The 9,796-nt window shown below is 39.4% G+C and overlaps 1 non-coding gene across 1 annotated transcript; it reads left to right on the forward strand.

Annotated features, from left to right (window-relative positions):
* Positions 1-2,238: 2,238 nt before the first annotated feature.
* On the forward strand, positions 2,239-2,404 carry LOC149999198 (U1 spliceosomal RNA). The gene has a single exon (XR_016513867.1). It is a non-coding gene; the product is annotated as a U1 spliceosomal RNA (small nuclear RNA).
* The last annotated feature ends 7,392 nt before the right edge of the window (positions 2,405-9,796 follow it).

Here is a 9,796-nt window from a genome sequence, read left to right on the forward strand (position 1 = left end):
AACTGGCCATTGCTTTGAAGAAGACGCTGCTATACTGATTGAAATTGTACTTCTCCTTATGAGGATAAATAGAAGCATCTTGTTCTCTCAAAAATGGAGACACTATGTTATATTATCTTTCACATGACATAATAAGCAAGGAATTAGAACATAAGTCACTAGTTAATAGACTTACCTCAAATATCATACTATGATGTATACAATTCAATCATTTGTCATTATTATAAAGAAACTTGGGGATGTTATACTGACTCTATCACTGAACATCATCTATCAAGGTCCTGGCAGAGCATAAGAGTGATAGTAGTGAATTATTGTGACTGAATACTAGATGTTAAAATTGTTCACGATTGTGCTTTTTCTCTTCTATTTCAAGAGAACACAGCGAGAGAATGTGTGCTGATTCCTTCCCCAAGAACGAAGACTATTCACGTACAATAGCCCACTGGGCTTCAGTGCAGTAGAAGGGATGTACCAGTAAACACAGAGCATAACAGACCCATCCCCATGCCAGTTATTTGCTAGTAGGCAGTACAAAATCACCACAGTTTCCGAGCTTCCTAGCATTAATGAAAGAGCATCTATCTTTTGTCTTTACCAGGCCTGGCTATGAGCCACCTGTGTGGCTACTCTGCAGCTCCTTAAATTCACATGGTAGGACTTCATGTTCTGCTGTAAAACTTTACCCTGAATTCAGGGATTTATTTTCTATAATTCATTCATCACCATGGATTTCATTATTTTACTTAACCTGATTTTTAAAACTAGCTGGTAAAATTACCTTTTGACTTCAATCTACTTAAAACACTGCTTCTTTATATTCTACCCATAGCTTTTCTTCCTGTCTTAAGCCAGTAGCCCTTCCAGACTACACTAAATTCCACTCTCTTTGCCTGCCAGCTGCTGTACACCATGACTGACAATTATTTTAATCAGGAGTCACTGGAAATACTCTCCAATCCCATCCTTATCATCTACACAGTCTCTTTGATCTACTTCCTATGGCTTTTCACCAGCTAGAAATCCCAGGCCCATCATTTGGCCTATAATCTTCTCTGTTCCCAACCAACCACAATTCTCATTGCAGGGCACAGTGAACCCAGACTCTTGAGCAAGACCAGTTGGCAGGCAGACAGAAAATCTAGAGCTGCCCACAGGATAGTAGCACTGATAAGTTCCTCAGAGTTTGCTTTGCACGTCCTTGAATTAATACAAACACCATAGTAGAGTGGCTTTGGGGGGGTAGACCAAGGCAGGGTTCTGGAACAATGGAGGTGTTTTTGGGAGCATCCAAGTCTCCCCAACAGAGCCCGTCCAGAGGGGCCACGACCCCACCAGTGAGGCAGCCCACACATCGACGTTCCTCCTGCTTCATGTTTACCGTGATAATAAAATTCACAGGAGAGGATCTCTTAACCCATTTAACACTTCGATGTGTCACTATTACCTTTCTGGTGTTGATTTTCTTTTCAAATACAGATTATGAAATTAAAAATTTTGCTCCTGTTGTAGGTACTGGGAGTATCCAGAAGTAAGTTATGGGAGTATTGCTTTTCCCTGTACAACACTCTGATTTTGCAATGAAGTGCCACCCTTTCCTCTGAATGATGGCACAGGGGGACCAACGCAATGACTTTGCCTCCCCTAGACGTGAAGTCTTCAACCGGGTGGCTTCCATCCCGACGCCGAGTGAAGCACCTGGCAGCAGACATGCCGCTGCTCTTGCCTCCAGACTCCTGTGCTGCCTGCACGTCCAGGGTCCAGTCCTGAACCTACACTGGCCAACGGACAGCAGTTCCTGCTCTTCGCCAAGGCCTCTTCCTAGTGCAACTCGGGAAGTTAAACTTATAAAAGGAGGAGAGTTCAATGCAGAACAGTCCTTACCAGTTGCCTAAAATCCCTCTGGGTGTCTGAGTTGTCTTTGCAGCAGGCTGCCTCAGCTTCAGATTTTAGAGAAACAAGAACCATGGTCCTTATATTTCATTCCAGTTAAAATTTCCTTTACACACAGCCTGAAGTCTCCTTGGGGTTATTCTATTTCCAGCCTCCAACCTTAGCAAGATGGACACTGAGCTACATAAAATTAATTAGAATTTTCTTCATTTTAATTGGATGGAGAATTAGTTGTTTTTTTAGGAAAATCACTAACTCTGCATGGTAATATCCCCAAAGTCCAACAGCAATATTAATAAAATACTTTAAGAGGAACAGTGACCAGAGTGGTAAAACAGAAATCGAATACTTACCTGGCAGGGGAGATACCAGGGCGAGGCTTATCCATTGCACTCCAGATGTGCTGACCCCTGCAATTTCCCCAAATGTGGGAAACTCGACTGCATAATTTGTGGTAGTGGGGGACTAAAAAAAAAAAAAAAAAAAAAAAACAGAAATCAAAACTGTCCTAAGAAAAGGACTGAAGGAATTTTTTTTGTTTTAAACAAAAGAAAATTTAAGAATGACAGTTATCTTAAAAAATGTAAAAAACTACCACGTAGAAAGTTCCAAACTTAGAGTAAAAGGTATATGCCCTATTCAGTTCAGTGTGAGAAATGCTTTTTAACTACAATTTCCCACAAAGAGAACTCACCACAGAGAGCTCCTCACCTCTGGAAATGCTTAAGAAAAGGCATAAGTGACATTTGCATGAAAAGCTAGAGTTCAGCTCTCAGATTCTATATTTCTTTGTGTCTCAAATTGAAATTTCAGTTCCTCTGCTTCATATTCACAGAATAGTACTACCTAATATCTATTACAACTAAAGTGTGTTTCATGCAGAAGGTAATCGCGTATAAAAAGAAACAAGGAAACTTCTGGAAGTTTCTCTCAAATGTTGCATAGTTTGCCTTTTGATTCTAGAACTGTGCTCCTTGGATTCAAGCCTTCTATGTTACATATAATAATTTTCCATGTGCAGTTTACAGAATAAGTCACCATGCTGAAACGGAAAAAAGCTGTCTAGGACAAACCAGTGGCAGGAATCCTCACTTAGACTTTGGGTTGGCACATCCAAGACGGCCTCCTCTCAGAGAAACAGGAAGAGTTTATTGGCTAAAGTTTTCATATTGATCTGAATCAAATTTTTCTACCAATGAAAGATTTCAGTTCTGCATTTACAGTATTTACAAAGGATGGTAGGCACATGCCTTATGCAAGTTTTCTAAGAAGGGGCTTCCACATCAGGGGTTGATAAAATAATAAATGGAAGCCTCTGAGTTCCATGGCCAGTAAAGGCGCAGTAAAGATTTGTTTTATAACAACAACTTAACTAGTTACAGCATCATAACATTTTTCTATCTGTTCCACAAAAGACCCTGCTGATGCGACGTACGCACAGAATCAATGCCAACTCTGAGAGCACACTGCTGTGGAAAAAGAGATGTGGATTGGTAACTGCAAGCGGCCACAATATGTCCGTCTTAAACTAACCACTCTGCTTCCTTGCCTCTTGCTACCAACTTTAATGTTATCATAACTAAAAATATCCTTCCAAATCAACTAAACATAAAGAAAGGAACTTTATGTTCCCTGTGTTCACTAAAAATATAAGAAAGAAAAACAGAACATATATACATACATACACATGCATGGATTGTCAAACTTTACAAAGAAGTAAATTGAAATAATCTCATTACAAATATGCAGGAAAAATTTGCCTCCATGAAGGGTCATGTCTGCAATTGACTTAAGGAATTTAACTAATTAGCTTAAACAATTCTAAAGTAATTGGCCTGGGGAGTCGAAGGCAGCCTGAATGCATGAATGGTATACATCCTGTCTTACATCCCCCCCAAAAAATCAGACTCAATATTCAACACTCTAGCATGGGGCAACTAGTCATTTAACAATTATTTACATAATTAAACATAGAAAACAACGTACAGGTATCAGTCCTTTCCTTTGTCTTTATGCAGTATTTTTATTTGTTACCTAGTCACTTAAAATATATATAAAATATATGTTTACTAAATCCTTTACTAATTTACCTTTAAGTTTTTAAAAATATGCCTGTTGTTATATTGTCTAGATACCTTCAAACAATTAATTAAAAGAACTTGACAAAGAATGACAAAGTTGGAAAGCCATTTAGCCTACTAAATGCTTCACTACCTTTCAAAATTGATAAATTCTGGAGAGGGTAGAAGAAAAAAGAATTATGTGGCTATTGCATAAATGACATAGACTTCTTTTACTTGTCCAGATTTAAAATCCACAACGCGCACAGTCTTGAAGAAGACAAAAGGTGAGGAAGAGGCATCTGTGCTGCGAAGACTGTGGGAACTCCAAGCAGGCATATTGCAACCTGCGCTAAATTAAAAATGAACAGCTAAAAACATCGTAGAAGGGCCCCCTGTCCTATTGCTTCTGGAATGTGTGTTCAGTTCTTAAATACTATTTAGCATTTCACAACAGTGTTATATATTTCTTAAATACTAAAGAAACTCAACAAACCAGAATATATTCAAAGGTAAGTAGTTAGGTAGAAAGTCATTTGAAACTATGTGAAGAGGCGCAGTCGAGGAAAATAAGACCGTTTAGTTTGGAGTAAGAAAAATCAGCCCAATGAGAAAGATCCATGAGAAATATTCTCAATTCTAAAAGCTTTTCATGGGTAGGAGCGTTTAGAATTTTTTTGTATGATAAGTTACAAGGATACAAAATTTAGCTACATTTGAAGAAAAGACTTCAAAGTGCAGCAATGCTTGAACATGGAACTGGTTACCACCCCAGACTAGTAGACCTCCTTCTGTTGATGAAGTTATTTTGGTGTAGGGTGGTTGATTACTTGGCAGAAATGTTACAGGGGGTAATTCCAGAAATTGTTTAATACCTGCATATAGGTTCGAAGTACTTTTGCAATATTACAATTCTGAATTCTAAAACAGAAACGCTCTACTCTCAGAAGTTTCACCGTATTCCCTAACAGGGGATTCCCACTATTCCTCTGAGCACCTGTTGTGCACCTGGGTAGAAAAGAGACTATGGCTTAAAGACAGTGAAAGGTCATGGAAAATTGAAAACGCAAGAGTGAAAGTGTTCCATAAAGATCAGCATGTGCACACAAATGTGCACACACACATACATATCCATTCACTACCAGACCTAAGCTGAAATTAACAAAAAGCCTGGAGGCATAAAGAATTAACACACTAAATCTCAAATGTAAATATTTAGTTTATGAAATGCAAATTGTGGTTAGCTAACTCAAGTTTCTATTAAGGTGGACATACTAAACAGATAACTAGAAACATGGTAATGGTTACTAAGTAGACCTAGAGTTTTCCCAAATTTCATATCAAATGAGCCCTGAAAATGTCTTGTGATTTTTTACTTCTTTTATAGTGAAAATAAATATCAGAATGAAAATAAAGATCAGGAAAAAAAAATAAGACTATGTTCAATGAGGAAACCTGTGTCAGCTTTAAAACAGCCCATCAAATTCCTTTGATAGTCTCCTATCCAGAGGTAGGGTCCATGACCCCTCCGCTCAAATCTGGACTCTGTGACTGACAGACCAATAGAATACACCAGAACTAATGTGCCGGTTTCCCCACCATGGCTTTAAAAAATTGGCAGCTTCCACTTCCTGACTCCTGGGACACTCTCTCTTGGAACTCAGCCACCATTCTGTGAGGAAGTTCAAGTACCCGACAGAGAGGCCAACATGGAAAAGAATCAAGGTGCCTGGCCTTCGGCCCCGGCGGAGCTCCCCACCGACTTGAGTCAAAGCCATTAAGTGAGTCATCTTGGAAAGGATCCTCCAGGCCCCCCATCAAGTCATCTCAGCTAACACTCTGTGGAGCAAAAACAGGGGCCTTCCCCACTGACGCCTGCACAGTTAAAGGCTGAATAAGTAATAGTTGTTGTTTTCTAAGTATCTAAGTTGAGGGGTCGGGGTATGCAACAAGGGACCCACAATCACAACTAAAACCGGCACTGGCATCTTACTTTGTTCTCCGGAACCTAGAATGCTGATGTCCCAACTCTTCCTGTAACTTCGTCTATTGGATCTTCTCTCCTGGATTTTACTTACATAGAATGTACTGTGGGGATTACTTTTCAAAAGATCTAAATGAATGAATTGCAATTTTACTTGAGAATTTCATAGTATTCTTTGAGATCATTACAGATATTGGAAAATCAATCACCAAAGTGAATACAGGAATCATCATAACTGGAAGGTACGGGAATAAGGGAGCACAGAATATAGATCATCCATAGTTCTCCTTACCATACTTCACAGAATGTTTTGAACTAGAAGGGATTCTGTACACCACTTAGTCCACTCCATGACATTTAGTTGTATATATCATGTAATAAACAAACAGCCGAGAGAGGTCTCAAAGGTAGTCATCATGACACTTTCCTACACATATGTATACAAAACACAAATGCCCTTGAAAATCAAACTAAATAGGCATTAATATAGAGCTTAAATCCATCAAAAATTATTTAGAGCAACAATAGTTCACAAAAAATTATACATTTCTGTGCTTAATGGCTCTTTGCTGAGCAGTATAAATGACAGGAATAGAAAGTACATAGTCTCTGCTCCACAGAAGTTCATATTGTTAAGTACACATATCTCTAGCAATTAAAGAACTATGGGGGGGGGTGTCCAAAGTAAGGGAGGACTCAGACTGGTGTTAGGTTTGTCAAGAAAGTCTTCAGGCACATGTGGAATACCATAAGGAGATCATGTCATTAAAACTCAGGGAATACAGTAGGAAGTGAGCAGAATCAATAATGGACATACATTTGCTGAGGATATTATATAGACTCCTCTTAAGTGTCTTGTTGAAGTATTTAGATTTGCTCCAACGAACAAGGAGTCACTGTAGCCATGTAACATTTTTCAACCACTACAATATCTTTGTTTCATAAAAATTCAAGCTTATGAACATGCTGTTCCCTCTGCATGAAATAACCTTCCTCTTTTTTGACCTGAAAAACTCCAAATCATCCTTTAAGACCCGGCTCAAAGACACCTTCTCTGTAAAGGCTTCTTTAATCTGAGTTTCTATCCACCTATCCGAAAACTCTTTTTACAAATAATTTTAGAGCATTCAGCACTTTATGCCATAATTCATTTGCTTAATTGCTCTGTTCTTACTCTCGGTGTATGAATTCCTTAAGGTCATGTACTTATTCCTTACTCCTACTCAATGTCTCGCACAGGTCAAACAGGAAGTAACATTTTATGATTAGTACATGTCAAAATAAAAATCAAGCCTGTCTTATTTTCTTCTATGTTCAGAGCCAAACGCCAAATTTTATGCAACATGTAGGAGAAAATTAATCCAATGAAACTACCCTCAAATACTCAGGATGCTAAATAATTATCTCCTTCCTCAAGAAAACTCTATTACTCATTCTGAGCCTGGCATTTGCCAAAAAAAATCCATGAAACAAGCAATAAAGTTATTATATTATTTCTCCATGGGCATAAAATGCTCTGAACTCAAACACTAGGAAAAGAGAAGTCATAGTTAAACCAAGTATGGCAATTAGCATCTGAGAATAAATTCTAGGTAGATTAAGTGAAAACTCAATTACTTTTCATCATGCCTTGCTTTGAAGGGTTAAGTTTCAGTTACTATTGTCAGTACTAATCCCCATCTTTACAATCTACTTCCACTTCAAGGCCAAATGTGAGGAAGACGGCTCCAGGCTTCCATGGACCCACAAGCCCCGTTCAGTTTCAGACATACCAGACCATAGGGGACTCATTCAGAGATCATGGTCAGTGTTAAATCAAGAAACAAAAGTGAAGAACCACTTTATATGACACTTTTAAACAGCACGAAGGGAAAAGTCATGCAACTACTTATATAATAATGTCTGAGGTCAAATTTCAGCTCATGGTGGGCTTCTGAAAACTTGAGTAAATTTTTATATAAACTTAAAAGAATTTTCTTTGGTCAGCTTGTGTCTCATTTTAAGCTCTGCAGATTTCATCATACTGAGAAAGAAAAAAAAAGAAATAAGAAAGTCCAAACCTCACATTGTTAAGGGAAAGAAAAAATCCCATACTGTTTCTTTGGTAGAAATCTGTCTATTAAATTATAATTCCCTTGAATTTGTTTTCAGTAAGTTTCTATAAAATGTGTGAGATAAAAAATAATTCTCTCTTAAACTAAATCAGAAAAATCTGACATAGAATTCATTATTCATTCAATAATTAAGTTATTGATCATATACTTTAAGTAACAGTGATTCGGAACTGATTTATGATCTATCTCTTAGGAATGATCAGCTGTTTAATGGGGTAAATGCTATAATCAGTAAGTACTCAGGGAAAATGTACAAAAAAAGAGAGCAATTAACGGCCTGGAAAGCCGGGGAAAGCATGATATCTCGTCTTTAAAGATTCAGAGAAGTTTAGATAGCAGTGACAGCATGTACCCAAACATGGAGGCCAGAAAGGGAAGGATCTGCAAACTGCAATAGCCTAATGTGGCGAGAGGCTTTGGATTAGGGCGGCAAGGGGCAGGAAATGGGCCCGAAAGGCAATAAGAACCCATGAAAGTTTAGAGTGTTTGTGGGGAAGAATAAAATAAGATTTATGTTAAAATAACTCAGACTCATCATGAAGAATAGGTTGGAAAACTTGGAGCAGGAAGATGCATAGGCCAATGCAAGATGAAACGAAAATGATCAAGATACAAGGAAGGCGGCAGATGGACAGTTGGAAGCAGATACTGGAGTCCCAATGTAGCATCACCAGGACTTGGTAGCTGGGGGATGAGACAGGGGAGACCCGAATAACTCCAGGAGTTCCAGCTTGAGGACGACATGAATAGCAGTGACATTTATCAAAATGGGGAAATCAAAAGATGGAGCAGGTTTGGGGGAGAAGAGATAACAATGGGGTCAGGTTTATTTGTGTTGGCTTTGATTTCGACCCTGGGCATCCAGGAAATATGGGTCTGGAGCTCAGAGTAAATGTCTGGACTGAAATTACAGATTTGGGAGCCAGCACAGAAATTAGGAAGTGAAATGAAATTGTGTGCATAGTGAGGAAGGAGCCAAGGTAAACTGAGAAGGAAAGACTAGAAAACCAGGAGAAAACATGATCAATGTGCCGGGGTGGGGTGGGGCGGGCAGGGGGCAGGCAAGGAACACGGCATTCTTAACCAGGATGTGTCTGGAAGTATTTGCTACAAGGTAATATGGAAATGTGAATATTTGGGGAACTTTCAGGATGGACTGATCAGGAATCTAGTATTTAGAGGAGGAGCTGAGGAGCTTCCTTGGTGGGGGTTGGGGGATGTGAGGAGGAATACCCTCATCCTTAAGCAAAATTCTAGAGGCACAAAGGTTTGGCTTAAGAATAATGGATTGCAAATTTTCAACAAGGATGCCAAGGCACTTCAATGGATTAAAAGAAAAATAGCCTTTTTAATAAATAGTGCTAACAACTGGATAGATGAATAAAAAAACAAAGTCGAACTCCTTCCTCACACCGTCGTCGTTCGTCGTCGTCGGCAGCCGTCCGTCTCGAGAGACGATGGCGTAGCTTCTTGAGAGTCTATCTGCACCGCCGAGAATGGCTGTGCAGTCCGATTCGGGAGTGACAATCCCTGCCACACATGTTACAGGTGAAGGCAGATGGCTGTTGTTGCTGCTGCTGACGCTGCTTCCGCCTCGATCTTTTCTGGACCGCCTCCTCGTTGCGCGCAGCCTCCGCGCGTGACGTACCTTGCCTGACCGCGAGCCTCCAGGCTAGGCGGTCGTCTGCTTGTACTTCCCATGTGTTGAGATTGATGGAGCATTGTGTCATGTCCTTTTTGCAGAT

This window comes from Furipterus horrens, unplaced genomic scaffold (assembly GCF_987537825.1).
Source record: "Furipterus horrens unplaced genomic scaffold, mFurHor1.1.pri manual_scaffold_10, whole genome shotgun sequence".
Classification (NCBI taxonomy): Eukaryota; Metazoa; Chordata; class Mammalia; order Chiroptera; family Furipteridae; genus Furipterus; species Furipterus horrens.